This window comes from Polypterus senegalus, unplaced genomic scaffold (assembly GCF_016835505.1).
Source record: "Polypterus senegalus isolate Bchr_013 unplaced genomic scaffold, ASM1683550v1 scaffold_5768, whole genome shotgun sequence".
NCBI lineage: Eukaryota > Metazoa > Chordata > Cladistia > Polypteriformes > Polypteridae > Polypterus > Polypterus senegalus.
The window spans coordinates 14,252-41,265 of record NW_024377613.1 but is presented as its reverse complement, the minus strand read 5'-3'; the positions used below and the strand labels follow the sequence as shown (position 1 = coordinate 41,265).

At 53.2% G+C, this 27,014-nt stretch overlaps 9 non-coding genes and 2 pseudogenes across 9 annotated transcripts; all 11 read right to left on the bottom strand.

Annotated features, from left to right (window-relative positions):
* Nucleotides 1-624: 624 nt before the first annotated feature.
* On the bottom strand, nucleotides 625-811 carry LOC120519357. The gene has a single exon (XR_005631454.1). It is a non-coding gene; the product is annotated as a U2 spliceosomal RNA (small nuclear RNA).
* Nucleotides 812-1,740: 929 nt separating this feature from the next.
* Nucleotides 1,741-1,927, bottom strand: LOC120519344. The gene has a single exon (XR_005631448.1). It is a non-coding gene; the product is annotated as a U2 spliceosomal RNA (small nuclear RNA).
* Nucleotides 1,928-2,855: 928 nt separating this feature from the next.
* LOC120519347 lies at nucleotides 2,856-3,027 on the bottom strand (annotated as a pseudogene).
* Nucleotides 3,028-8,521: 5,494 nt separating this feature from the next.
* Nucleotides 8,522-8,704, bottom strand: LOC120519353. Its single transcript, XR_005631451.1, has one exon. It is a non-coding gene; the product is annotated as a U2 spliceosomal RNA (small nuclear RNA).
* A 932-nt stretch (nucleotides 8,705-9,636) lies between these two features.
* Nucleotides 9,637-9,827, bottom strand: LOC120519343. The gene has a single exon (XR_005631447.1). It is a non-coding gene; the product is annotated as a U2 spliceosomal RNA (small nuclear RNA).
* Nucleotides 9,828-10,760: 933 nt separating this feature from the next.
* On the bottom strand, nucleotides 10,761-10,948 carry LOC120519358. The gene has a single exon (XR_005631456.1). It is a non-coding gene; the product is annotated as a U2 spliceosomal RNA (small nuclear RNA).
* A 934-nt stretch (nucleotides 10,949-11,882) lies between these two features.
* On the bottom strand, nucleotides 11,883-12,071 carry LOC120519355. Its single transcript, XR_005631452.1, has one exon. It is a non-coding gene; the product is annotated as a U2 spliceosomal RNA (small nuclear RNA).
* A 932-nt stretch (nucleotides 12,072-13,003) lies between these two features.
* On the bottom strand, nucleotides 13,004-13,189 carry LOC120519345. The gene has a single exon (XR_005631449.1). It is a non-coding gene; the product is annotated as a U2 spliceosomal RNA (small nuclear RNA).
* Nucleotides 13,190-14,118: 929 nt separating this feature from the next.
* Nucleotides 14,119-14,305, bottom strand: LOC120519356. The gene has a single exon (XR_005631453.1). It is a non-coding gene; the product is annotated as a U2 spliceosomal RNA (small nuclear RNA).
* A 934-nt stretch (nucleotides 14,306-15,239) lies between these two features.
* On the bottom strand, nucleotides 15,240-15,427 carry LOC120519346. Its single transcript, XR_005631450.1, has one exon. It is a non-coding gene; the product is annotated as a U2 spliceosomal RNA (small nuclear RNA).
* Nucleotides 15,428-16,359: 932 nt separating this feature from the next.
* Nucleotides 16,360-16,528, bottom strand: LOC120519348 (annotated as a pseudogene).
* Between the last annotated feature and the right edge of the window lie 10,486 nt (nucleotides 16,529-27,014).

Sequence of the window (27,014 nt, the reverse complement as noted above, 5' to 3'; positions counted from 1 at the left end):
CGTGGTGGGATTTGGGGGAGGCGGGGTAGACCAGGCAAGGAAGAGGACGGCTTTAAACCACCATCTCCACCTCCATCCCGCCCTAGATGCCCACAAAACAAAGAAGGAGACGTCAGTGAAGAGCGGTGACGAGCTAGATATCCCTCGAGACACCACGTTCACAACTCTTCAGACACCACGTTCACACCTGTTGGAGATTGAAGATGAAAAGGAGAAGGCACATCCTGGCCCGCCTGTGTGAACAAGGCCTCGAACACAGGGGGCGCTGCAGCGACATCAGACAGCCTGCAGGACTGCTTCGTGGTTTCTGGGAGCTTAATAAGGCTTCCTGCTAGCGGTACAGGCTTGGTCGTCCGACACTACTTCACTCACCCCACAACAGCGCCTTCTAATTCCGAGCCTCGCCTGACATCTGTTGGAATGCTGGAAGTACTACAAGCAATAGCGTCCTACAGGCACGCATGAACTTTTCTTAATTAAGTCAAATTAAACTAAATTAATTAATTAATTAATTATTCAGTTAAATAATTAAATCAATCCTGCTCTGGCTAGAGCTTCTTTCCCTTCCCTCATAGTAGGCAATCCCCAGCCAAGGCTGCTTGTCTTGTTTTATACCAGTAAAGGAGAAAGTGCACGCTCCTGGAAGTACTGCAATACCAGGTCGATGCGTGGAGTGGACGGAGCAAGCCCCTATTCCATCTCCCTGTTCCAAAAATCAATTTAATATATGGTCCCCAGATAGGGGACGTATCAGATATTAAACTGATAAGAACAGATACTACACTTGATCTTAGCCAAAAGGCCGAGCGATGCCACAAACTCCCCAGGCCAGCCAGCCCCACCGTCTTGCCCATGCGTCAGCTGCATGGTAAGCATCAACTTGGCAGGAGGAAGCAGCTGCCCTAAGACAAGCGCCGAGCGTGAACCCATGTGACATTCCACGGCCTCGTGACAAAAGCGGCCCACCTTGGAGCCAAGGCCTGATACAAAGCCCAAGGGTTGCCACAACGGCGGAAAAACCCTCGGAGTTGTGCGGAAACGAGGTAGCCGATACAGCTGGGAGTGGGAGTGGGCGGGGGAGGGAGGGGACAGTCAGTTGGTCCCTTTGGGTGTTTGGCTCGTGGTGGGATTTGGGGAGGCGGGAGACCAGGCAAGGAAGAGGACGGCTTTAAACCACCATCTCCACCTCCATCCCCCCCCTAGATGCCCACAAAACAAAGAAGGAGACGTCAGTGAAGAGCGGTGACGAGCTAGATATCCCTCGAGACACCACGTTCACAACTCTTCAGACACCACGTTCACACCTGTTGGAGATTGAAGATGAAAAGGAGAAGGCACATCCTGGCCCGCCTGTGTGAACAAGGCCTCGAACACAGGGGCTGCAGCAGACATCAGACAGCCTGCAGGACTGCTTCGTGGTTTCTGGGAGCTTAATAAGGCTTCCTGCTAGCGGTACAGGCTTGGTCGTCCGACACTACTTCACTCACCCCACAACAGCGGCCTTCTAATTCCGAGCCTCGCCTGACATCTGTTGGAATGCTGGAAGTACTACAAGCAATAGCGTCCTACAGGCACGCATGAACTTTTCTTAATTAAGTCAAATTAAACTAAATTAATTAATTAATTAATTATTCAGTTAAATAATTAAATCAATCCTGCTCTGGCTAGAGCTTCTTTCCCTTCCCTCATAGTAGGCAATCCCCAGCCAAGGCTGCTTGTCTTGTTTTATACCAGTAAAGGAGAAAGTGCACGCTCCTGGAAGTACTGCAATACCAGGTCGATGCGTGGAGTGGACGGAGCAAGCCCCTATTCCATCTCCCTGTTCCAAAAATCAATTTAATATATGGTCCCCAGATAGGGACGTATCAGATATTAAACTGATAAGAACAGATACTACACTTGATCTTAGCCAAAAGGCCGAAGCGATGCCACAACCTCCCCAGGCCAGCCAGCCCCACCGTCTTGCCCATGCGTCAGCTGCATGGTAAGCATCAACTTGGCAGGAGGAAGCAGCTGCCCTAAGACAAGCGCCGAGGCGTGAACCCATGTGACATTCCACGGCCTCGTGACAAAAGCGCCCACCTTGGAGCCAAGGCCTGATACAAAGCCCAAGGGTTGCCACAACGGCGGAAAAACCCTCGGAGTTGTGCGGAAACGAGGTAGCCGATACAGCTGGGAGTGGGAGTGGGCGTGGGGAGGGGACAGTCAGTTGGTCCCTTTGGGTGTTTGGCTCGTGGTGGGATTTGGGGAGGCGGGGTAGACCAGGCAAGGAAGAGGACGGCTTTAAACCACCATCTCCACCTCCATCCCGCCCTAGATGCCCACAAAACAAAGAAGGAGACGTCAGTGAAGAGCGGTGACGAGCTAGATATCCCTCGAGACACCACGTTCACAACTCTTCAGACACCACGTTCACACCTGTTGGAGATTGAAGATGAAAAGGAGAAGGCACATCCTGGCCCGCCTGTGTGAACAAGGCCTCGAACACAGGGGGCGCTGCAGCGACATCAGACAGCCTGCAGGACTGCTTCGTGGTTTCTGGGAGCTTAATAAGGCTTCCTGCTAGCGGTACAGGCTTGGTCGTCCGACACTACTTCACTCACCCCACAACAGCGCCTTCTAATTCCGAGCCTCGCCTGACATCTGTTGGAATGCTGGAAGTACTACAAGCAATAGCGTCCTACAGGCACGCATGAACTTTTCTTAATTAAGTCAAATTAAACTAAATTAATTAATTAATTAATTATTCAGTTAAATAATTAAATCAATCCTGCTCTGGCTAGAGCTTCTTTCCCTTCCCTCATAGTAGGCAATCCCCAGCCAAGGCTGCTTGTCTTGTTTTATACCAGTAAAGGAGAAAGTGCACCGCTCCTGGAAGTACTGCAATACCAGGTCGATGCGTGGAGTGGACGGAGCAAGCCCCTATTCCATCTCCCTGTTCCAAAAATCAATTTAATATATGGTCCCCAGATAGGGGACGTATCAGATATTAAACTGATAAGAACAGATTTTTTTTTGAAAAAATATACTTTATTTACATATATGTTTGGGTAATATATATAAAACACAGTCTAATAGTCTTACAATCTATACCAATCTACAATTCAAACAGAGATGACTGTATTCAGCTATAGACTGATACAGTCTTTCACTATACATTACCTACAACACCTTATTTACATATACAAGGGTAATTTGTATATAAAAATCACAATCTTTACAATCTTACATGCCATATTAAGTGTTTTGTCAATAACATTCGGTTATTTTCCATTACATTCAATACAGTGTTCCACATTCTGTTACTATTTACAAGTTATTGCAGTCTCGACTTGGTCCCCGTCCCTGAAAGCTTGTCCTCAAAGAGGGGGCTTTGCCGAAGGCTGCAGTAAACCAAAGGTTACATTAATAAACCTCTTGGAGGGCGAGGTGGTCTTGCATATCCTCAGTTCTTCAAGGAGTCCAGGATAGAATAGTCTTTGAGGAGGCTGCGGATGTATCTGCAGCAGTCCTGGATTGTCATCCTTTCCCTCCTGAGGACGAGGCGGTTCCTGGCGACCCATAGAGCGTCCTTCACGCAGCACATGAGACGCCATGCCTCCTCGGTGGCTTCCAGTGAGTGGGTACCGGGAAAGTCCATAGAGCACCGAATGGTGCGAAAGATTGTCTCTGGGTACCGACTCTTCCAATTCCTCTTCCAGGGCGTCAAAGAGTGACTGTGCCACTGGGCATTCCCAGAAGAGGTGCAGTGCGTCTTCTTCCCGCTGGATGCACCACGGGCAGTGTCTGTATCTGCACAGATTTCTGGCATGCATGAACGCGGAGAGGCAGTCCCCGCACAGCCATCCACGCCAGATCCCTGTGCCTGTTTGTCAGTTCTTTGGAGGCTATGTTCTCCCAGACCACCGTGGCTGTCGCTGATGGTAGGGTTCCGATAGGCTCCGTCGTGTCTTTGGCTCTGATGAGCTTGTAGATGGTTTTCGGTTTCCACAGGTCCGGTTTGACTCCCTGAAGTCCGTGTTCCGTTACGAAGCGGACAACATCCGTGTAGAACCATGGAGTGTCCCAGTTGTAAGGGTAGGAGCTGTCCCACTTGTCCCAGCCGAGTCTCTTCCAGACTGGCAGGAGGAAGAAGCGGGACATGGCGTTTCCGGACGATCCGCTGCTGTACTCCGTCAGTGTCCTGCGGATGCAGTTGCAGGCAAAGAAGGCCCTGAGCAGGGTGGGGATGTCGGGATGCCTTTCCCACCCTTTCGGGTTCTTTGTACATGACTGCCCGCTTGACTCTGTCCATCTTGGAGCCCCAGATGAAGTGAAAGACTGCCCTGGTGATGGCTCTGCAGACGGTGGCGAGGGTGGCCATGCCTGGGCCGGGTACTGCAGGACCGGGAGGATCTCATTCCGCAGCACCAGCGCTTTGCCTTCCACGGTGAGGTCCCTGAGGCTCCAGAGCCCGATCTTCTGTCTGACTTTGGCCAGTCTCTCGTCCCACGTCTTCAGGGCCGCTCCCTCTCCGCCGAACCAGCTGCCCAGGATCTTGATGGAGTCCGTCTGATGGTGAAGGGGAGGGTGGCGGAGGGTGTCAGGTGCCATTCCCCGAGGAGCATCGCCTCTGACTTCCCGCAGTTGACCTTTGCTCCCGAAGCAAGTCCGAAGTCTTCGCAGATCTCCGCCAGCGCCGTCATCGATCTCTGGTCAGCGCAGATCACGGTGACGTCGTCCATGTAGAGGGAGCATCTGATCTCTCTTCTGTCCGGTCCCGGTGCGGTGATCCTCTGATCTCCGGTCTTCCTCTGATCCGTTCCGCCAGGAGCTCTATACAACAGACAAAGAGAAGAGGGGAGAGAGGGCAGCCTTGTCTGACCCCGGACAGGACCGGAAGGGGTCAGTTTTCCAGCCGTTCACCAGCACCATGCTGGAGATGTCTCGTACATCAGGCTGATGTACGAACAGAACGTGTCGCCCATTCCGAGACCTCGCAGAGCCTTGATCATGAACTCGTGGGACACCCGGTCGAAGGCTTTCTCTTGATCTAGGCTGACCAAGGCCGCGGTGATGCGGCGTTCCTTCACGTAGTGCACCGAGTCCCTGATCATGGCCAAGCTGTCGGCGATCCTGCGTCCGGGGATGCCGCAGGTCTGGTCTGGGTGGACGACCTGTCCGATCACCTTTTTTAGCCGGTTGGCTATCACCTTGGCCAGGATCTTGTAGTCCACGTTCAGGAGGGTGATGGGGCGCCAATTCCTCAGCTCGCATCTCTCTCCCTTCTGTTTGTACAAGATCGTGATCATTCCTTCTCTCAACGACGGAGGCATTCTGCCCTCCGCCACCATCTCCCGGTAGAGCTCCAGTAGGTCCGGGCCGATGAGGTCCCACAGCGCGACGTACACTTCGGCTGGTAGTCCGTCACTGCCCGGGGTCCTGCCGGCCCTGAAGGATCTGGCGGCAGAGTGCAGCTCCCCCAGCGTCAAGGGTGCGTTCAGAGCAGACTCACCTGTGGGATCCAAGGTTTTGTTAATACCTGTTAGGAACCGGTCGGTTGCGTCTGCTTCGGTCGTCTTTGGGGAGTAGAGGCTGCTGTAGTAGTCCCGGACCACTCCCATCACTGCCTCCTTTCCCGTTTTGACGACCCCTCCATCGTCCTCAGTTCTCTCAGGGAGTGTGGCGGAGTGGAGTTTCCTAAAGAAAAAGGAGTTACACTTCTCACCTTTCTCCAGGTTCTCCACTTTGGATCGAAAGACAATGCGTTTGGATTCCTCCTCAAAGTGCCTCCTCAGGCTCTCCTTGGTCTCCTCCAACTCACGTCTCACGTCCCAGCCGCACTGGTGAAGCTCTTGCAGGGACCACAGCTCCTTCTGCAGTCTGCAGAATTCCCTTTGCCGTTGGCACGCCTGCCGTCTTCCTTTGGCCTGAAAGAAACTGCGGAGTTTAACTTTAATAAATTCCCACCAATCGCTTACTTTCTGGAAGTGGCATTTCTCTTCCTTCCAAGCGACGTAAGCGGTCCTTAGCTCCTGCATGACGTCTTCCCTTTCCAGGAGGCTACAATTCAGTTTCCACGACCCCGGGCCATGCGGAAAGTTTTGGCCGAGGGATCCCTGGAAGTGAACCGCCCTGTGGTCTGAGAAGAAGCACGGAACCAATGTGTACTTTTCGGTTGTCACTGCTCTGGAGACGAAGATGAAGTCGATCCGGGAGCGGGCCGAGCCGTCGGGCCGGCTCCAGGTGTAGTTGGCCGAGCCCGTCCCGGTAGTCCCTGCCGTGTCCGACAAGGAAGCTTCCGTCACCATCTCCCTGAGCAGCCTGGATGTGGTGTCCAGTCTGGCGAATGTGCCGAGCTGCGCCGTCCTCCTCCAGGGGGCAGTTGAAATCTCCGGCCATCACCACCGCCCTGGAAGTGGCGAGTTGGGGCCTCAGGGTCTGGAAAAGCTCCAATCGCTCGTTCTTCCCAGGGGGTGCGTACACGCAGATGAGCCGGACAGGCTCACCCGCCCACGAGCCGTCGACGACCAGCAGCCGGCCGCAGACGAGCTCCCGGACGGAGTCCAGCGTAAAACGGTTCCCCCTGACAAGTACGGCAATCCCCGCGGCCTTGTTCTCACCACCTCCCGACCAGTAGGAAGGGCCGTGAGACCACTGTTTGCCCAGGTGGCGGTAGTTTCTAGAGGGTGGGAGGGCACACTCCTGCAGCATGTACACATCGCAGTTCTGAGCGGACAGGAAGGTCATCACCGTCTGTCTCCTCAGTTTGTCCTTGATGCTCCTCACGTTGATGGAAAATAATGAGAGAGTAGCCATCTGTAAGGAGGAAGGTGGAGAGGTTAGTGTGGGCCAGGCGCCCCTAGTCGTCGCCTCGGTCAGGTGGGACTTCGGGTCTGTCGGCCCCGGGGTCTTCGATCTGAAGCAGCCGGTTGATCTGTGCCAGGTTGTCCATGTCGTTGTGGGCAGGCTGGAAGTTTAGAGCTGCTTCGAGAAACAGCTCCTCTTCCATCTGGGTCTCCTCGTCTTCTTGCTGTGGACATTCAGATGGGGGCTCTGCTGTCTTCTTCCTTCTCTGGTCCTCCTCTGGGCTGTTTGGACTTCTCCTCTTCCTTGTCCGATTCCCTGTAGGAGCGACGAGAGGGGGAAAATCCTCCGGGTTGAGGGTGGGTGGGGGAGGTGGAGGTGAGGGCTCTGAAGCAGCATGGGAGGGGGGAGCTGCCTCAGTGGTGGAAGGAGGGAGGGTCGAGGGGGGAGGGGTGGAGTTCTTTGTCTTTCCTCCTTTGTCCTTTTTCCTGATTGCCTGTGCCACGCCCGGTGCTGCAAGGGGGGACTTCAGTTTGGGCTTCCTTTCGGCAGGCAGATTGGGTTTCGGTCCTCCTCCGTGCAGACTGTTTGAGGTCACAGCGGCGTAGGACTTCTGTCTCTGAGGGCAGTCTTTGTACACATGGCTGGTCTGTCCGCAGAGGTTGCAGGTCTTTTTCCTGGGACAGTCTTTCGTCTCGTGGCCAGTCACACGGCAGTTCCTGCAAGCGGCCTCCTTGCATTCCTTCAGCACGTGGCCCATCGCTCCGCATCTCCTGCAGGATTTTGGCTGGTCAGGGTAGTGCAGGATTGCCGCCGAGTTTCCCAAGGAGAAGCTCTGCGGTAGGTGCTGGAGACCGTTTGGAGAGGCGTTGTCCTTCCATAACCTGACGATGACCGACCACTTACCCGTCCAGAAGCCATTCCCATCCTGGATCTGGGTGGGTTCCCTCACCACCGTGCAGAAGCGCTTCAGGAACGTGGAGATGTCCTTGCCAGGCGTATGGGGATTCCTCATGGCAATCGTCACCTCCTTTCCTCTCTCTGTATGGGGCAATTCCCCACAAAGCGAGCAAAGGGGGAGTCCGGCATTGCATTCTGGACCATTTCCCAGTAGCGCTTGCAGACCGCAATGGAGGCAAACGTAACATAGAAGAGGCCCAGAGCGAATGTCTGTATGCTCAATGTATCTGCTCTGGAGAATCCCTGCTCCATGACCATTTTCTTCCCAAAGGTCTCTGCACTCATTTCAGGGATCCTTCCCTCCACCTCCTTGAGCCTCAGCACTACCGTCTGCTTCATCCAGGGTTCCAGAGCCGGGGGCCATCCTGGAACTTTCGGGCTGGAGTCAGGTGAGCTGCGGCCTGGGACGTAGAAGGGCCAGAAGAGGGCTGATCTTCCAGGCTGGGAGTAGCTGCCTTCTCCTTTCCCAGCTTCTCGGAGGTCTTCCTAGCCGGGGCAGAAGCAGAGGTAGGAGCAAGAGCTGAAGCAGGAGCATCAGCAGAAACTGGAGCGGAATCCATTCTTGGTCTTTTCGTAGTCTTTTCTTCTTTCCAGATGGAGGTAGTCTGCAGATGAGAGATGAATCTTTCCTGGAGATATCAGCTCTCTTCTTGGTGGGTGGAGCTATGCAGATGATCCTCCTCAAACTTCGTTCTTCTTTTCTGTTTTCTTGGTTTCAAACTCTTGAAGCTTTGTAAAAAGTGGTGGACTCAGCCAACCTACTTTTACTCAGAATCAAGAATTCAATAGCCGTAAAAACAGCTCTTGTGCTTCCTTACTGACTTTGAGAGCAGAGCTTCAATCGCCGTCAAAAGGAATTATATCGCAAACACGATCCCAATGGAATAAAAACAAGCAGTTCTCCACTCTGATAAGAACAGATACTACACTTGATCTTAGCCAAAGGCCGAGAAGCGATGCCACAAACTCCCCAGGCCAGCCAGCCCCACCGTCTTGCCCATGCGTCAGCTGCATGGTAAGCATCAACTTGGCAGGAGGAAGCAGCTGCCCTAAGACAAGCGCCGAGACGTGAACCCATGTGACATTCCACGGCCTCGTGACAAAAGCGGCCCACCTTGGAGCCAAGGCCTGATACAAAGCCCAAGGGTTGCCACAACGGCGGAAAAACCCTCGGAGTTGTGCGGAAACGAGGTAGCCGATACAGCTGGGAGTGGGAGGGGGGGGGGGGGGACAGTCAGTTGGTCCCTTTGGGTGTTTGGCGCTCGTGGTGGGATTTGGGGGAGGCGGGGTAGACCAGGCAAGGAAGAGGACGGCTTTAAACCACCATCTCCACCTCCATCCCCGCCCCTAGATGCCCACAAAACAAAGAAGGAGACGTCAGTGAAGAGCGGTGACGAGCTAGATATCCCTCGAGACACCACGTTCACAACTCTTCAGACACCACGTTCACACCTGTTGGAGATTGAAGATGAAAAGGAGAAGGCACATCCTGGCCCGCCTGTGTGAACAAGGCCTCGAACACAGGGGGCGCTGCAGCGACATCAGACAGCCTGCAGGACTGCTTCGTGGTTTCTGGGAGCTTAATAAGGCTTCCTGCTAGCGGTACAGGCTTGGTCGTCCGACACTACTTCACTCACCCCACAACAGCGGCCTTCTAATTCCGAGCCTCGCCTGACATCTGTTGGAATGCTGGAAGTACTACAAGCAATAGCGTCCTACAGGCACGCATGAACTTTTCTTAATTAAGTCAAATTAAACTAAATTAATTAATTAATTAATTATTCAGTTAAATAATTAAATCAATCCTGCTCTGGCTAGAGCTTCTTTCCCTTCCCTCATAGTAGGCAATCCCCAGCCAAGGCTGCTTGTCTTGTTTTATACCAGTAAAGGAGAAAGTGCACCGCTCCTGGAAGTACTGCAATACCAGGTCGATGCGTGGAGTGGACGGAGCAAGCCCCTATTCCATCTCCCTGTTCCAAAAATCAATTTAATATATGGTCCCCAGATAGGGGACGTATCAGATATTAAACTGATAAGAACAGATACTACACTTGATCTTAGCCAAAAGGCCGAGAAGCGATGCCACAAACTCCCCAGGCCAGCCAGCCCCACCGTCTTGCCCATGCGTCAGCTGCATGGTAAGCATCAACTTGGCAGGAGGAAGCAGCTGCCCTAAGACAAGCGCCGAGACGTGAACCCATGTGACATTCCACGGCCTCGTGACAAAAGCGCCCACCTTGGAGCCAAGGCCTGATACAAAGCCCAAGGGTTGCCACAACGGCGGAAAAACCCTCGGAGTTGTGCGGAAACGAGGTAGCCGATACAGCTGGGAGTGGGAGTGGGCGTGGGGGGGGGGACAGTCAGTTGGTCCCTTTGGGTGTTTGTCGCTCGTGGTGGGATTTGGGGGAGGCGGGGTAGACCAGGCAAGGAAGAGGACGGCTTTAAACCACCATCTCCACCTCCATCCCGCCCTAGATGCCCACAAAACAAAGAAGGAGACGTCAGTGAAGAGCGGTGACGAGCTAGATATCCCTCGAGACACCACGTTCACAACTCTTCAGACACCACGTTCACACCTGTTGGAGATTGAAGATGAAAAGGAGAAGGCACATCCTGGCCCGCCTGTGTGAACAAGGCCTCGAACACAGGGGGCGCTGCAGCGACATCAGACAGCCTGCAGGACTGCTTCGTGGTTTCTGGGAGCTTAATAAGGCTTCCTGCTAGCGGTACAGGCTTGGTCGTCCGACACTACTTCACTCACCCCACAACAGCGGCCTTCTAATTCCGAGCCTCGCCTGACATCTGTTGGAATGCTGGAAGTACTACAAGCAATAGCGTCCTACAGGCACGCATGAACTTTTCTTAATTAAGTCAAATTAAACTAAATTAATTAATTAATTAATTATTCAGTTAAATAATTAAATCAATCCTGCTCTGGCTAGAGCTTCTTTCCCTTCCCTCATAGTAGGCAATCCCCAGCCAAGGCTGCTTGTCTTGTTTTATACCAGTAAAGGAGAAAGTGCACCGCTCCTGGAAGTACTGCAATACCAGGTCGATCGTGGAGTGGACGGAGCAAGCCCTATTCCATCTCCCTGTTCCAAAAATCAATTTAATATATGGTCCCCAGATAGGGGACGTATCAGATATTAAACTGATAAGAACAGATACTACACTTGATCTTAGCCAAAAGGCCGAGAGCGATGCCACAAACTCCCCAGGCCAGCCAGCCCCACCGTCTTGCCCATGCGTCCAGCTGCATGGTAAGCATCAACTTGGCAGGAGGAAGCAGCTGCCCTAAGACAAGCGCCGAGCGTGAACCCATGTGACATTCCACGGCCTCGTGACAAAAGCGCCCACCTTGGAGCCAAGGCCTGATACAAAGCCCAAGGGTTGCCACAACGGCGGAAAACCCCTCGGAGTTGTGCGGAAACGAGGTAGCCGATACAGCTGGGAGTGGGAGGGGGGGGAGGGGGAGGGGGACAGTCAGTTGGTCCCCTTTGGGTGTTTGGCGCTCGTGGTGGGGTTTGGGGAGGCGGGGTAGACCAGGCAAGGAAGAGGACGGCTTTAAACCACCATCTCCACCTCCATCCCGCCCTAGATGCCCACAAAACAAAGAAGGAGACGTCAGTGAAGAGCGGTGACGAGCTAGATATCCCTCGAGACACCACGTTCACAACTCTTCAGACACCACGTTCACACCTGTTGGAGATTGAAGATGAAAAGGAGAAGGCACATCCTGGCCCGCCTGTGTGAACAAGGCCTCGAACACAGGGGGCGCTGCAGCGACATCAGACAGCCTGCAGGACTGCTTCGTGGTTTCTGGGAGCTTAATAAGGCTTCCTGCTAGCGGTACAGGCTTGGTCGTCCGACACTACTTCACTCACCCCACAACAGCGCCTTCTAATTCCGAGCCTCGCCTGACATCTGTTGGAATGCTGGAAGTACTACAAGCAATAGCGTCCTACAGGCACGCATGAACTTTTCTTAATTAAGTCAAATTAAACTAAATTAATTAATTAATTAATTATTCAGTTAAATAATTAAATCAATCCTGCTCTGGCTAGAGCTTCTTTCCCTTCCCTCATAGTAGGCAATCCCCAGCCAAGGCTGCTTGTCTTGTTTTATACCAGTAAAGGAGAAAGTGCACGCTCCTGGAAGTACTGCAATACCAGGTCGATCGTGGAGTGGACGGAGCAAGCCCCTATTCCATCTCCCTGTTCCAAAAATCAATTTAATATATGGTCCCCAGATAGGGGACGTATCAGATATTAAACTGATAAGAACAGATACTACACTTGATCTTAGCCAAAAGGCCGAGAAGCGATGCCACAAACTCCCCAGGCCAGCCAGCCCCACCGTCTTGCCCATGCGTCAGCTGCATGGTAAGCATCAACTTGGCAGGAGGAAGCAGCTGCCCTAAGACAAGCGCCGAGACGTGAACCCATGTGACATTCCACGGCCTCGTGACAAAAGCGGCCCACCTTGGAGCCAAGGCCTGATACAAAGCCCAAGGGTTGCCACAACGGCGGAAAAACCCTCGGAGTTGTGCGGAAACGAGGTAGCCGATACAGCTGGGAGTGGGAGTGGGCGTGGGGGAGGGGACAGTCAGTTGGTCCCTTTGGGTGTTTGGCGCTCGTGGTGGGATTTGGGGGAGGCGGGGTAGACCAGGCAAGGAAGAGGACGGCTTTAAACCACCATCTCCACCTCCATCCCGCCCTAGATGCCCACAAAACAAAGAAGGAGACGTCAGTGAAGAGCGGTGACGAGCTAGATATCCCTCGAGACACCACGTTCACAACTCTTCAGACACCACGTTCACACCTGTTGGAGATTGAAGATGAAAAGGAGAAGGCACATCCTGGCCCGCCTGTGTGAACAAGGCCTCGAACACAGGGCGCTGCAGCGACATCAGACAGCCTGCAGGACTGCTTCGTGGTTTCTGGGAGCTTAATAAGGCTTCCTGCTAGCGGTACAGGCTTGGTCGTCCGACACTACTTCACTCACCCCACAACAGCGGCCTTCTAATTCCGAGCCTCGCCTGACATCTGTTGGAATGCTGGAAGTACTACAAGCAATAGCGTCCTACAGGCACGCATGAACTTTTCTTAATTAAGTCAAATTAAACTAAATTAATTAATTAATTAATTATTCAGTTAAATAATTAAATCAATCCTGCTCTGGCTAGAGCTTCTTTCCCTTCCCTCATAGTAGGCAATCCCCAGCCAAGGCTGCTTGTCTTGTTTTATACCAGTAAAGGAGAAAGTGCACGCTCCTGGAAGTACTGCAATACCAGGTCGATGCGTGGAGTGGACGGAGCAAGCCCCTATTCCATCTCCCTGTTCCAAAAATCAATTTAATATATGGTCCCCAGATAGGGGCGTATCAGATATTAAACTGATAAGAACAGATACTACACTTGATCTTAGCCAAAAGGCCGAGCGATGCCACAAACTCCCCAGGCCAGCCAGCCCCACCGTCTTGCCCATGCGTCCAGCTGCATGGTAAGCATCAACTTGGCAGGAGGAAGCAGCTGCCCTAAGACAAGCGCCGAGGCGTGAACCCATGTGACATTCCACGGCCTCGTGACAAAAGCGGCCCACCTTGGAGCCAAGGCCTGATACAAAGCCCAAGGGTTGCCACAACGGCGGAAAAACCCTCGGAGTTGTGCGGAAACGAGGTAGCCGATACAGCTGGGAGTGGGAGTGGGCGTGGGGAGGGGACAGTCAGTTGGTCCCTTTGGGTGTTTGGCTCGTGGTGGGATTTGGGGAGGCGGGGTAGACCAGGCAAGGAAGAGGACGGCTTTAAACCACCATCTCCACCTCCATCCCGCCCTAGATGCCCACAAAACAAAGAAGGAGACGTCAGTGAAGAGCGGTGGCGAGCTAGATATCCCTCGAGACACCACGTTCACAACTCTTCAGACACCACGTTCACACCTGTTGGAGATTGAAGATGAAAAGGAGAAGGCACATCCTGGCCCGCCTGTGTGAACAAGGCCTCGAACACAGGGGCTGCAGCGACATCAGACAGCCTGCAGGACTGCTTCGTGGTTTCTGGGAGCTTAATAAGGCTTCCTGCTAGCGGTACAGGCTTGGTCGTCCGACACTACTTCACTCACCCCACAACAGCGGCCTTCTAATTCCGAGCCTCGCCTGACATCTGTTGGAATGCTGGAAGTACTACAAGCAATAGCGTCCTACAGGCACGCATGAACTTTTCTTAATTAAGTCAAATTAAACTAAATTAATTAATTAATTAATTAATTCAGTTAAATAATTAAATCAATCCTGCTCTGGCTAGAGCTTCTTTCCCTTCCCTCATAGTAGGCAATCCCCAGCCAAGGCTGCTTGTCTTGTTTTATACCAGTAAAGGAGAAAGTGCACGCTCCTGGAAGTACTGCAATACCAGGTCGATGCGTGGAGTGGACGGAGCAAGCCCCTATTCCATCTCCCTGTTCCAAAAATCAATTTAATATATGGTCCCCAGATAGGGGACGTATCAGATATTAAACTGATAAGAACAGATACTACACTTGATCTTAGCCAAAAGGCCGAGCGATGCCACAAACTCCCCAGGCCAGCCAGCCCCACCGTCTTGCCCATGCGTCAGCTGCATGGTAAGCATCAACTTGGCAGGAGGAAGCAGCTGCCCTAAGACAAGCGCCGAGGCGTGAACCCATGTGACATTCCACGGCCTCGTGACAAAAGCGGCCCACCTTGGAGCCAAGGCCTGATACAAAGCCCAAGGGTTGCCACAACGGCGGAAAAACCCTCGGAGTTGTGCGGAAAGCGAGGTAGCCGATACAGCTGGGAGTGGGAGTGGGCGTGGGGGAGGGGACAGTCAGTTGGTCCCTTTGGGTGTTTGGCGCTCGTGGTGGGATTTGGGGGAGGCGGGGTAGACCAGGCAAGGAAGAGGACGGCTTTAAACCACCATCTCCACCTCCATCCCGCCCTAGATGCCCACAAAACAAAGAAGGAGACGTCAGTGAAGAGCGGTGGCGAGCTAGATATCCCTCGAGACACCACGTTCACAACTCTTCAGACACCACGTTCACACCTGTTGGAGATTGAAGATGAAAAGGAGAAGGCACATCCTGGCCGCCTGTGTGAACAAGGCCTCGAACACAGGGCTGCAGCGACATCAGACAGCCTGCAGGACTGCTTCGTGGTTTCTGGGAGCTTAATAAGGCTTCCTGCTAGCGGTACAGGCTTGGTCGTCCGACACTACTTCACTCACCCCACAACAGCGGCCTTCTAATTCCGAGCCTCGCCTGACATCTGTTGGAATGCTGGAAGTACTACAAGCAATAGCGTCCTACAGGCACGCATGAACTTTTCTTAATTAAGTCAAATTAAACTAAATTAATTAATTAATTAATTAATTATTCAGTTAAATAATTAAATCAATCCTGCTCTGGCTAGAGCTTCTTTCCCTTCCCTCATAGTAGGCAATCCCCAGCCAAGGCTGCTTGTCTTGTTTTATACCAGTAAAGGAGAAAGTGCACGCTCCTGGAAGTACTGCAATACCAGGTCGATCGTGGAGTGGACGGAGCAAGCCCCTATTCCATCTCCCTGTTCCAAAAATCAATTTAATATATGGTCCCCAGATAGGGGCGTATCAGATATTAAACTGATAAGAACAGATACTACACTTGATCTTAGCCAAAAGGCGGCGATGCCACAAACTCCCCAGGCCAGCCAGCCCCACCGTCTTGCCCATGCGTCCAGCTGCATGGTAAGCATCAACTTGGCAGGAGGAAGCAGCTGCCCTAAGACAAGCGCCGAGGCGTGAACCCATGTGACATTCCACGGCCTCGTGACAAAAGCGGCCCACCTTGGAGCCAAGGCCTGATACAAAGCCCAAGGGTTGCCACAGCGGCGGCAAACCCTCGGAGTTGTGCGAGAAACGAGGTAGCCGATACAGCTGGGAGTGGGAGTGGGCGTGGGAGAGGGACAGTCAGTTGGTCCCTTTGGGTGTTTGGCTCGTGGTGGGATTTGGGGAGGCGGGGTAGACCAGGCAAGGAAGAGGACGGCTTTAAACCACCATCTCCACCTCCATCCCCGCCCCTAGATGCCCACAAAACAAAGAAGGAGACGTCAGTGAAGAGCGGTGACGAGCTAGATATCCCTCGAGACACCACGTTCACAACTCTTCAGACACCACGTTCACACCTGTTGGAGATTGAAGATGAAAAGGAGAAGGCACATCCTGGCCCGCCTGTGTGAACAAGGCCTCGAACACAGGGGGCGCTGCAGCGACATCAGACAGCCTGCAGGACTGCTTCGTGGTTTCTGGGAGCTTAATAAGGCTTCCTGCTAGCGGTACAGGCTTGGTCGTCCGACACTACTTCACTCACCCCACAACAGCGGCCTTCTAATTCCGAGCCTCGCCTGACATCTGTTGGAATGCTGGAAGTACTACAAGCAATAGCGTCCTACAGGCACGCATGAACTTTTCTTAATTAAGTCAAATTAAACTAAATTAATTAATTAATTAATTAATTATTCAGTTAAATAATTAAATCAATCCTGCTCTGGCTAGAGCTTCTTTCCCTTCCCTCATAGTAGGCAATCCCCAGCCAAGGCTGCTTGTCTTGTTTTATACCAGTAAAGGAGAAAGTGCACCGCTCCTGGAAGTACTGCAATACCAGGTCGATCGTGGAGTGGACGGAGCAAGCCCCTATTCCATCTCCCTGTTCCAAAAATCAATTTAATATATGGTCCCCAGATAGGGGACGTATCAGATATTAAACTGATAAGAACAGATTTTTTTGAAAAAATATACTTTATTTACATATATGTTTGGGTAATATATATAAAACACAGTCTAATAGTCTTACAATCTATACCAATCTACAATTCAAACAGAGATGACTGTATTCAGCTATAGACTGATACAGTCTTTCACTATACATTACCTACAACACCTTATTTACATATACAAGGGTAATTTGTATATAAAAATCACAATCTTTACAATCTTACATGCCATATTAAGTGTTTTGTCAATAAGATTTGGTTATTTTCCATTACATTCAATACAGTGTTCCACATTCTGTTACTATTTACAAGTTATTGCAGTCTCGACTTGGTCCCCGTCCCTGAAAGCTTGTCCTCAAAGAGGGGGCTTTGCCGAAGGCTGCAGTAAACCAAAGGTTACATTAATAAACCTCTTGGAGGGCGAGGTGGTCTTGCATATCCTCAGTTCTTCAAGGAGTCCAGGATAGAATAGTCTTTGAGGAGGCTGCGGATGTATCTGCAGCAGTCCTGGATTGTCATCCTTTCCCTCCTGAGGACGAGGCGGTTCCTGGCGACCCATAGAGCGTCCTTCACGCAGCACATGAGACGCCATGCCTCCTCGGTGGCTTCCAGTGAGTGGGTACCCGGGAAAAGTCCATAGAGCACCGAATGGTGCGAAAGATTGTCTCTGGGTACCGACTCTTCCAATTCCTCTTCCAGGGCGTCAAAGAGTGACTGTGCCACTGGGCATTCCCAGAAGAGGTGCAGTGCGTCTTCTTCCAGCTGGATGCACCACGGGCGGTGTCTGTATCTGCACAGATTTCTGGCATGCCTGACGCGCGGAGAGGCAGTCCCCCCCGCACAGCCATCCACGCCAGATCCCTGTGCCTGTTTGTCAGTTCTTTGGAGGCTATGTTCTCCCAGACCACCGTGGCTGTCGCTGATGGTAGGGTTCCGATAGGCTCCGTCGTGTCTTTGGCTCTGATGAGCTTGTAGATGGTTTTCGGTTTCCACAGGTCGGTTTGACTCCCTGAAGTCCGTGTTCCGTTACGAAGCGGACAACATCCGTGTAGAACCATGGAGTGTCCCAGTTGTAAGGGTAGGAGCTGTCCCACTTGTCCCAGCCGAGTCTCTTCCAGACTGGCAGGAGGAAGAAGCGGGACATGGCGTTTCCGGACGATCCGCTGCTGTACTCCGTCAGTGTCCTGCGGATGCAGTTGCAGGCAAAGAAGGCCCTGAGCAGGGTGGGGATGTCGGGGATGCCTTTCCCACCCTTTCGGGTTCTTTGTACATGACTGCCCGCTTGACTCTGTCCATCTTGGAGCCCCAGATGAAGTGAAAGACTGCCCTGGTGATGGCTCTGCAGACGGTGGCGAGGGGTGGCCATGCCTGGGCCGGGTACTGCAGGACCGGGAGGATCTCATTCCGCAGCACCAGCGCTTTGCCTTCCACGGTGAGGTCCCTGAGGCTCCAGAGCCCGATCTTCTGTCTGACTTTGGCCAGTCTCTCGTCCCACGTCTTCAGGGCCGCTCCCTCTCCGCCGAACCAGCTGCCCAGGATCTTGATGGAGTCCCGTCTGATGGTGAAGGGGAGGGTGGCGGAGGTGTCAGGTGCCATTCCCCGAGGAGCATCGCCTCTGACTTCCCGCAGTTGACCTTTGCTCCCGAAGCAAGTCCGAAGTCTTCGCAGATCTCCGCCAGCGCCGTCATCGATCTCTGGTCAGCGCAGATCACGGTGACGTCGTCCATGTAGAGGGAGCATCTGATCTCTCTTCTGTCCGGTCCCGGTGCGGTGATCCCTCTGATCTCCGGTCTTCCTCTGATCCGTTCCGCCAGGAGCTCTATACAACAGACAAAGAGAAGAGGGGAGAGAGGGCAGCCTTGTCTGACCCCGGACAGGACCGGAAAGGGTCAGTTTTCCAGCCGTTCACCAGCACCATGCTGGAGATGTCTCGGTACATCAGGCTGATGTACGAACAGAGCGTGTCGCCCATTCCGAGACCTCGCAGAGCCTTGATCATGAACTCGTGGGACACCCGGTCGAAGGCTTTCTCTTGATCTAGGCTGACCAAGGCCGCGGATGATGCGGCGTTCCTTCACGTAGTGCACGAGTCCCTGATCATGGCCAAGCTGTCGGCGATCCTGCGTCCGGGGATGCCGCAGGTCTGGTCTGGGTGGACGACCTGTCCGATCACCTTTTTTAGCCGGTTGGCTATCACCTTGGCCAGGATCTTGTAGTCCACGTTCAGGAGGGTGATGGGGCGCCAATTCCTCAGCTCGCATCTCTCTCCCTTCTGTTTGTACAAGATCGTGATCATTCCTTCTCTCAACGACGGAGGCATTCTGCCCTCCGCCACCATCTCCCGGTAGAGCTCCAGTAGGTCGGGCCGATGAGGTCCCACAGCCACGCGTACACTTGGCTGGTAGTCCGTCACTGCCGGGGTCCTGCGGCCCTGAAGGATCTGGCGGCAGAGTGCAGCTCCCCAGCGTCAAGGTGCGTTCAGAGCAGACTCACCTGTGGGATCCAAGGTTTTGTTAATACCTGTTAGGAACCGGTCGGTTGCGTCTGCTTGATCGTCTTTGGGGAGTAGAGGCTGCTGTAGTAGTCCCGGACCACTCCCATCACTGCCTCCTTTCCCGTTTGACGACCCTCCATCGTCCTCGCAGTTCTCTCAGGGAGTGTGGCGGAGTGGAGTTTCCTAAAGAAAAGGAGTTACACTTCTCACCTTTCTCCAGGTTCTCCACTTTGGATCGAAAAGACAGAGCGAAGATAAAGTCGATCGGGAGGCGGGCTGAGCGTCCAGGCCGGCTCCAGGTGTGAATGGCCGAGAGCCCGTCCCGGTAGTCCCTGCACGTGTCCGACAAGGCTTCCGTACCATCTCCCTGAGCAGCCTGGATGTGGTGTCAGTCTGGCGAATGTGCGAGCTGCGCCCGTCCTCCTCCAGGGGAGCAGTTGAAATCTCCGGCCATCACCACACACGCCCTGGAAGTGAGTTGGGGCCTCAGGGTCTGGAAAAGCTCAATCGCTCGTTCTTCCCGGGGGAGTGCGTACACGCCAGATGGGCGGACAGGCTCACCCCAGCCTGAGCCGTCGGCGACCAGCAGCCCGGCCGCAGGCGGGCTTTCGGGCCAGGTCAGCGTAAGCAGTTTCCCAGCAAGTCTGGCTGATCCCAGCGGCTGTTCTCACCACCTCCGACCAGTAGGAAGGGCATTGGACCACTGTTTGCCCAGGTGGTAGTTTCTAGAGGGTGGGGAGGCACACTCCTGCAGCATGTACGCCACTCAATTCTAAATAGTCATCACCGTCTGTCTCTCAGTTTGTCTTGATGCTCCTCACATTGATGGAAAATAATGAGAGAGTGGCCATCTCTGTAAGGAGGAAGGTGGAGAGGTTAGTGTGGGTGGCGCCCTGAGTAGAGTCGCCTCGGTCAGAGTGGGACTTGGTCTGTGGGCCGGGGTCTTGATCTGAAGCAGCCGGTTGATCTGTACCAGGTTGTCCATGTCGTTGTGGGCAGGCTGGAGTTTAAACTGTCGAGAAACAGCTCCTCTTCCATCTAGGTCTCCTCGTCTTCTTGCTGTGGACATTCAGATGGGGCTCTGTCTTCTTATTCTCTGGTCCTCCTCTGGGCTGTTTGGACTTCTCCTCTTGTCCGATTCCATGTAAAGGAGGCGACGGGGAAAATCCTCCGGGTTGAGGGTGGGTGGGGGAGGTGGAGGTGAGGCTGACAGCATGGGAGGGCTGCCTCAGTGGTGGAAGGAGGAGGTCGAGGGGAGAATTGGAGTTCTTTGTCTTTCCTCCTTTGTCTACCTTTTCCTGATTGCCTGTGCCCGCCCGGTGCTGCAAAGGGGGTTTCAGTTTGGGCTTCCTTTTCGGCAGGCAGATTGGGTTCGGTCCTCCTCCGTGCAGACTGTTTGAGGTCACAGCGGCGTGGGACTTCTGTCTCTGAGGGGCAGTCTTTGTACACATGGCTGGTCTGTCACTTGGAGGTTGCAGGTCTTTTCCTGGGACAGTCTTTAGTCTGAAGTGACCAGTCACACGGCAGTTCCGCAAAGCGGCCTCTTGCATTCCTTCAGCACGTGGCCCTTCGCTCCGCATCTCCTGCAGGATTTTTGGCTGGTCAGGGTAGTGCAGGATTGCCGCCAGTTTCCCCAAGGGGCTCACGGTGAGTGCTGGAACCATTTGGAAGGCGTTGTCCTTCCATAACCTGAGTGACGAGCCACTTACCCGTCCAGAAGCCATTCCCATCCTGGATCGGTTGGGTTTCCCTCACCACCGATGCGGCCTTCAGACGTGGAGATGTCCTTGCCAGTGGTATGGGATTCCTCATGGCAATCGTCACTCTCCTTTCCTCTCTTTTGTAGGGGGAAATTTCCCCCACGAGAAAGGGGGGCCCCGGCTTCATTCTGGACCATTTCGTAACTTCGACCAATGGAAAACGTAAATAAAAAGGGAAAGTTTATTAATGTATCTGCTCTGGAACCCCCTGCTCCCCCTTTTCTTAAGGTCTCTGCACTTTTTGGGGCCCTTCCCCCCCCCTTGAGCCTCAACTCCGTCTGCTTCACCCGGGGTTCCGGGGCGGGGGCCTCCTGGAATTTTTGGGCTGGGTCAGGTGAGCTCGGGCCGGGGGCTAAAAAGGGGCCAAAAGGGCTGATCTTGGGCGGGTACTGCCTTCCCCTTTTCCCCAATTTCTAGGTTTTCCCCTCCCGGGGCAGAAGCAGAGGTGGGGAAGAGCTAAAGCAGGAGCATCAGCAGAAACGGGGGGAATCCATTCTTGGTCTTTTATGTCTTTTTCTTTCCAGTGGGGGTAGTCTGCAGATGAGAGATAATTTTTCCTGGAATATCAGCTCTCTTCTTGGTGGGTGGACTATCAGATGATCCTCCTCAAATTTGTTCTTCTTTTCTTTTTTCTTGGTTTCAAACTCTTAAACTTTGTAAAAGTGGTGGACTCTAACCTACTTTTATAGAATCAAAATTCAAAAAGAAAAACAGCTTTTGGGTTTTCCCTTACGACTTTGAGCAGAGCTTCTTGGTCAAAGTTATATAAAAACAAGATCCCAATGGAAAAATCGATTCTCCTCTGTAAACAGATCCCCTTGATCTTGAATGGCGGCGTGCCACAATCTCCCAGGAAAACCCCCGTCTTCCCAAGGTCAGCTGCATGGAAAAGCCCCCAACGGCAGGAGGCGCTCCCCAAGACAAGCCGGGCGTAAACCCCTTGTGACATTCCGGCCTCGTGAAAAACGGCCCCTTGGGCCCAAAGGCTGAAAAAACCCAAGGGTTGCCCCGGGGAAAAACCCCGGTTGTCGGAAGCGGTGGCCAACAGCGGGTGGGGTGGGGGGGAGGGACAGTCAGTTGGTCCCGGTGTTTGGGCTCGTGGTGGGTTTTGGGGAGGCGGGGGTAGCCAGGCAAGGAAAGGGGGGTTTAACCCCCTCCCCACCTCCACCCCCCCGGTCCCCACAAAAAAGGGGGCGTCAGTAAAAGGCGGGGGGACTGGATATCCTCGAGACCCCGTTCCCTCTTAACCGGCCCCTGTTGGGTTGAAGATGAAAGGAAGGCCATCCGGGCCCGCCTGGGGAAAAAGGGCCTCGACACAGGGGCGCTCGATCAGACAGCCTGGGACTGCTTTGGTTTCTGGGATTTTAAAAAAAATTTCCTGCTAGCGGTGGGGCGGTTTCCCCGACCTCTTCACTCACCCCAACAGGCCTTCAAATTGAGCCTGCCTGACTTTGTTGGAATGGGGAAAGTACTCAAGCAATGCGCCCTCGGGGCCGCATGAACTTTTAATTAAGTCAAATTAAACTAAATTAATTAATTTTAATTTTTCAGTTAAAAAAAAATTTCAATCCTCTCTGGCTGATTTTTCCCCTTTCCCCTCAGGGGGAAAACCCCAAAGGGTTTTTTTTTATACCAGTAGGGGGTCCCCCGGGAAATTTTGCAATCCGGTGGTCGTGGAGGGGGGTGAAAAACCCCTATTCCATCTCCCTTTTCCCAAAAAATCAATTTAATATAGGGTCCCCGATAGGGCGTATCAGATATTAAACTGATGAACAGATACTTGATCTTGGGGGGCCCGGGCGTCAATTCCCCCCCAGGCCAGCCAGCCCACCGTCTTGCCCATCGTCAGCTATGGTGCATAAACGGGGGGAAGGCTGGCCCCAAGACAAAGGCGGGGCGTAAACCCCATGTGTTCCCCGGCCCGTGAAAAAAGGGGCCCCACCTTGGGCCAGGCCGTAAAAACCCCAAGGGGTTCCGGAGGAAAAACCCTGGGTTGTGCAGCGGGTGGATACAGCTGGGGTGGGGTGGGCGTGGGGAGGGGGGGGACATCAGTTGGCCCCTTTGGGTGTTTGGCCTCGTGGTGGGATTTGGGGGGGGCGGGGTGCCAGGAAAGGGAAAAGGGGCGGCTTTAAAACCTTTCCCTCCATCCCGCCCTAGATGCCCACAAAAAAAAGGGGGGCGTCAGTAAAAGGCGGGGGGAGCTAGATCCCCCCCTTCACAACTCTTCAGACCCCGTTCACACCTTTTGGGAAATTGAAGATAAAAAGGAGAAGGAAACCCCGGGCCCCGCCTGGGGAAAAAGGCCTCCAGGGGGCGCGCGCATCAGACAGCCTCAGGACTGCCCTGGTTTCTGGGAGCTTAATAAGGCTTCCTGCTGCGGTACAGGCGGTGGCCCGACACTCTTCCCACCCCACAACAGCGGCCTTCAAATTTCCCGGCCCCCTGACCTGTTGGAATGCGGGTACTACAAGCTAATCCTAAGGCAGAACTTTTTTTAAATTAAGTCAAATTAACAAAATTAAATTAAATTTAAAATTTTATTCAGTTAAATAATTAAATCTCCTGCTCTGGTGGCTTCTTTCCCTTCCCTCTGGTCAATCCCCGCCAAAGGCTCTTGTCTTGTTTATACCAGTAAGGAGAAAGTGCAGCCCCGGGAAATACTGCAACCCCGGTGTCTGGGTGGGGGGACAACCCCCTATTCCATCCTGTTCAAAATCAATTTAATATAGGGGTCCCAGATGGGGCGTATAAAATTTTAAACTGTAAGCAGATACCATTGATCTTGCCAAAGGCGGCGTGCCACAAACTCCCCAGGACCACCCCCCCGTCTTGCCCAGTGCTGCATGGTAATCAACTTGGCAGGAGAAGCAGCCCCTAAGAAAAAGGCCGGGCTAAACCCCAAATGTGACTTTCCCCCCTGTAAGCGGCCTTGGGCCGGGCCCTGATACAAACCCCAAAGGTTCCCCGGCGGGAAAAACCCTGGGATTTTGCGGGGCGGGGTACCGATACAGCTGGGAGTGGGAGTGGGCGGGGGGGAGGGAGGGACATGTTGGTCCCTTTGGGTTTTTGGGCCCTCGTGGTGGGATTTGGGGAGGCGGGTCCAGGGGAAAGGGGAAGGGCAAAACCAACCTTCCCTCCATCCCGCCCTAGATCCCCACAAAACAAAAAAGGAGACGTCAGTAAAAAGGGGGGGATAGATATCCTAAAACCCCCCACGTTCACAACTCTTAGACCCCGTTCACCCTTTTGGAATTGAAGATGAAAAAAAGGCTCCTGGCCGCCTGGGGAACGGCCTGAACACAGGGGGCGCGTCAGACAGCCTGGGACTGCTTGTGGTTTCTGGGAGCTTTAAGGCTTCCCTGCTAGCGGTAAGCGGTGCCCGACACTCTTCCTCACCCCACAACAGGGGCCCTTTTAATTACCCCCCTACATCTGTTGGAATGCTGGAGTACTACAAGCAATGCGCCCTACGGCATGAACTTTTCTTAATTAAGTCAAATTAAACAAAATTAATTAATTAATTAATTATTGTTAAATAATTAAATCAATCCTGCTCTGGCTAAAAATTTTTTCCCCTTTCCCCTCAGTAGGCAATCCCAGCCAAGGCTGCTTGTCTTTTTTATCCAGTAAGGGAAAGTCGCCCCTGGGGTACTGCAATCCGGGTGATCGTGGGTGGCAGAAAACCCTATTCCATCTCCTTTTCCCAAAAATCAATTTAATAGGGCCCCGATGGGGCGTTCAATTTTAAAACGAAAAGAACAGATACAAATGATCTTAAATGGCCCGGCGTGCCAAAATCTCCCAGGCCAGCCCCCCCCCGTCTTCCCCTTTGTCAGCTGCATGGTAGCCAACGGCGGGAGGAAAGCTCCCCTAAACGCGGGGGGGGAACCCTTGACATTCCGGGGTGCCCAGGGGCCCCCCTTGGGGCCCAAAGGCCGATACAAACCCCAAAGGGTTGCCGGCGGAAAACCCTCGGGTTGTGGGGGAAGCTCCGATCAGCTGGGGTGGGGTGGGGGGGGGGAGGGCTCGGTTGTCCCTTTGGGTGTTTGGCCCCCGGGGGGGGGATTTGGGGGGGGGGGTAGACCAGGAAAGGGAAGAGGACGCTTTAAACCACCATCTCACCTCATCCCGCCCCTAGACCCAAAAACCAAAAAAGGGGGCGTGGTAAAAATTTTGGGACTAGATACCCCTCGAGACCCCGTTCACAACTCTTGACACGTTCACCCTGTTGGAGATTGAAGATAAAAAGGAGAAAACTCCTGGCCCCCTGTGAACAAGGCCCCCCAACACGGGGGGCTGCAGCGCGACGCCCGGACTGCCGTGGTTTCTGGGAGCTTAATAAGGCTTCCCTGCGGTACAGGCTTGGTGCCCGACACTCCCTCCCCCACAACAGGGCCTTCTAATTCGAGCCTTGACATCTGTTGGAATGCTGGAGTACACGCAATGCGTCCTACGGGGCCCTTGAACTTTTCTTGTCAAAATTAAAAAAAATTAAATTTAAATTAATTAATTTTATTAAAAAATTTAAAATCAATCCTTCGGCTAAAAAATCCCTTCCCCTCATGTAGGCAACCCCCAAGGCTGCTTTTTTGTTTTAACCAGAAAAGGGAGAAATCCCGCTCGGGAAATCTGCAATCCCGGTGTGGGTGGGGGGGGAACACCCCCTATTCCCCCCTGTTCCAAAATCAATTTAATATATTTGATGGGGGGTATAAAATTTTAAACTGATAAAAAAATACTACATGATCTTGAAAAGGCAAAGCGTACAAACTCCCAGGCCAGCCACCCCCCGTCTTGCCCATCGTCGCTTGGTAGCATCAACGGCGGGGGAAGCGCCCCTAAGACAAGCGGGGCGTAAACCCATGTGACTTAGGGCCCGTGAAGGGGCCCCCGGGGAAGGGCCGTACAAAGCCGGGGGTTTGCCCAGGGAAAAACCCTGGGTTGTCGGAGCGGTGCCGATCAGCTGGGGGTGGGAGTGGGGTGGGGGGGAGGGGACGTCAGTTGGCCCCTTTGGGGTTTTTGGGGCCTCGTGGTGGGATTTGGGGAGGGGGAGAAACAGGAAGGGGGCATTTAACCACCATCTCCACCTCCATCCCGCCCTAGATCCCCACAAAAAAAAGAAGGGGGCGTCGTGAAGGCGGGGGCAAAATGATATCCCGAACCCCCTTCCCTTTTGAACCCGTTCACCTTTGGAATTAAAGATAAAAGGGGAAAGGAAACCCCCGGGCCCCGCCTGGGGAAAAGGCCTCGAACACGGGGGCGCTGGGCCTCAGACAGCCTGGGACGCCCTGGTTTCTGGGGTTTAATAAGGTTTTCCCTGCGGTACAGGCTTGGTCCGACACTACTTCACTCCCCCCCGGCCTTCTAATTCAACCGGACATCTGTTGGAATGCTGGAATACTAAACAAAGCGTCCTAAAACCCTTATGAACTTTTCTTAATTAAGTAAAATTAAAAAATTAAAATTTAAATTTTATTCAGTTAAAAAATTAAATCAATCCTGCTCTGGCTAGAGCTTTTTTTCCCTTCCTCTGTAGGCATCCCAGCCAACCTTGTCTTGTTTTTGAAAAGGGAAAAAGTGCAGCTCCTGGAAGTACTGCAATACCAGGTGTCTTGGAAATTGGCCCCTTTATCTCCTTTTCCCAAAATAAATTTTAATATATGTTCAATGGGGGGCTTCAAAATGTAGAAAATATACACTTGATCTTGAAAAAGGCCCGGAAGCGTACAAACTCCCAGGCCAAACCGTCTTTTTCGTCAGCTGCATGGAAAAGCATCAAAAAGGGGGGGAAGCATCCCCTAAGAAAAAGCGGGGCTGAACCGGGACATTCCGGCCTGTGACAAAGCGGCCTGGGCCAAGGCCTGATACAAGCCCAAGGGTTGCCCAGGGGAAAAAACCCCCGGGTTGTCGGGAAGCGGTGGATACAGCTGGGGTGGGGTGGGGGGGGGGAGGGACGTCATTGGGCCCCTTTGGGTTTTTGGGCCCTCGTGGTGGGATTTGGGGGGGGGAACCAGGCGGGGAAGGGGCCTTTAACCCCCTCCCCACCCCCATCCCCCCTAGATCCCACAAAACAAAAGGGGGTCGTGAAGGCGGTGGGTGGATACCCCTCGGACCCCTTTTCCCTCTTCGAACCCGTTCACCTGTTGGAATTGAAGATAAAAAGGGGAGGCACATCTGGCCCCCCTGTGAACAGGCCTCGAACAGGGGCTGCAGCGCTAGACACCCCGGGACTCCCGTGGTTTCTGGGGGCTTAAA